Genomic DNA, 2,119 nt, shown 5'->3' with positions numbered 1-2,119 from the left:
GGACACTCTCTGCGTGATACTGAGAGAGAATAAACACTTCTTCCAGGGCAGCGTTTTACAGTGCCTACCAAACCTTGCCATCCTCGGACAGGGAGGTGGGGGGCATTACCAGGAGAGGTGGGGCCAGTCATTGGGTCACCATTAACTCTAAGACTGTCATCCCAGGATATTCTGTCTATCTCCCTGGTAATCAGCTGCCTATAAGCTTGAAAACTGGTTTTTCTGGACCAAGTTCCTCCTCACAGCAACTTCAGCAGGTCATCAGATAAATATCTGGGGTTACATAATAATGAGGGAGAAAGGTGAGACCTCTTAGCATCAAGAGAGTACAAGAAGGTTATCTCTAGGGGGCCTGTCCGCTGGCTAAGAAAATAAAAGATGGGGGTAGGCTATTCCATGGCGCCGCACTTCACTGGCAATAGGCTGTTCCCCCAGCTCTTCCCACCGCCCCCCACCCAAGAGAATTGCCCGCATCGCAAAGGTCTCCTATCATGGGACTTCTCAGCCTCAGCTGACATTCTTCTCCAGTGTGGCTCCTTGTCAACACCTCTCAAAACAAGATTTGTGGTTTCTGCATGACTAACAACAGACCACAGGTCTCGCTTCCTCGCCCTGCACCTTCTCTTCTGTTTCACTCACACTGAGTTTGACAGGCCGTGAAGGAAGCATATCCTACACCACTTAGAGAATTTCCACTAGAGTGGTTTGGAGTTGGCACCTGGCAAAGCCTGAAGGTTTCTAATGATCTGAAATATGAGGTAGGGAAGAGGTTCCCACTCAGCCACTAGCTTGCTGTGTGTCCTCAGGCAAATCGACACACCTCTCTGGGCCCAGTTGTGCCATCCGTCAATGGTGAGATTGGACAAGAAGATCCTTTCTACCTCTGATGGGCTCTAGCTCTGTGAAATCCACTCTGGTTTCAGATGCTATATTCGGGCTTGAATTTATGACCAGACAGCCATTTGAGTGCCAATGTGATGGAGTTTTTTGTTTTTGTTTTTGTTTATGAAGAAATGAATATCATTCACCAGGTAATAAATTATGAGCCAATTCAAACCAGGGATTAACAGGAAGAAAAAAAATTCTCTCTCCAAACTCACTCAAATATAATTATGTTGTCTATGGTCATGCTACCCTGAACAAGCCCGATCCTGTCCGATGTCGGAAGCTAAGCAGGGTTGGGGATGGTTACTAATTGGATGGGAGACCGCCTAGGAAGACCAGGTGCTATAGGCATAAAAAATAAATTAAAAAAATAAGGGATTGCAAACTGACAAGGTCCTTGTCATCTACGAGATCAACCAAGGGTTGCCTCGCCTAAAAATAAATAAATAAATAATATATATATTTTTAAAAAGACATGGTTCCATAGTGTAGCAGATAGCACGTCTGCTTTACACGCAGAAAGTCCTGGGTTTGTACCCCAGTGGAGCCACAATCCACAGTCAACGACCATGCCACCCTGAACAGGCCCAATGTCTGATCTTGGAAGCTAAGCAGTGTCGGGCCTGGTTAGTACTTGGATGGGAGACCACCTAGGAAGACCAGGTGCTATAGGCATAAAAAATAAATTAAAAAAAAAAAAATATATATATATAATTATGTTTATACAAACACTGGTCTTACACAGTTCTAAATACTAAACTCTAAGTGTCTGTTAGCTAAGGCCCAGGAGCCCGTTCATCACGATTCTAAATAATAATTGTAGAAAGTCCAGAAGCTGATAAGAAAGTAATAGGAAAGAAACACTATCTCCTGGAGAAATTCTTAGAGCTTATGTGGCTTAAGGAAATTTGGGAGCAGTGTGCTAGAGCTTCTCAATAAAAAGTTCATATCTTAAAAAAACAAAATCTCAGAATTAGAATGGAAGCAGGACATCTTCTCTAACCTTTCCAAGTGCCATTTCCAAGGCCTGGCTCTGTTAGGCCCGGCCCCCAGCAGTGCCTGTGCCGATGTCAGCTCAGTGTCTCCATAGTCCCACAGCCCTGGAAGCTTGGATTTGCTAGATCAATGAAAACATCAACCTCTCCAGACCCGACTGCCCTACTCCAAGCCTGCCGTGGAGTCAGGGGTTCAGGCATGCAGTCGGACCATCTGTCATTAGGCGCTGCTGTTAATT

At 45.1% G+C, this 2,119-nt stretch overlaps 1 pseudogene; it reads left to right on the top strand.

The window, feature by feature from the left end:
- Window positions 1-1,444: 1,444 nt before the first annotated feature.
- LOC112476714 lies at window positions 1,445-1,560 on the top strand (annotated as a pseudogene).
- Window positions 1,561-2,119: the final 559 nt, after the last annotated feature.

Source organism: Pteropus alecto, unplaced genomic scaffold (genome assembly GCF_000325575.1).
Source record: "Pteropus alecto unplaced genomic scaffold, ASM32557v1 scaffold71, whole genome shotgun sequence".
NCBI lineage: Eukaryota > Metazoa > Chordata > Mammalia > Chiroptera > Pteropodidae > Pteropus > Pteropus alecto.
Note: the sequence above shows the minus strand (reverse complement) of the source record. Positions and strands in the feature narration are given on the sequence as shown.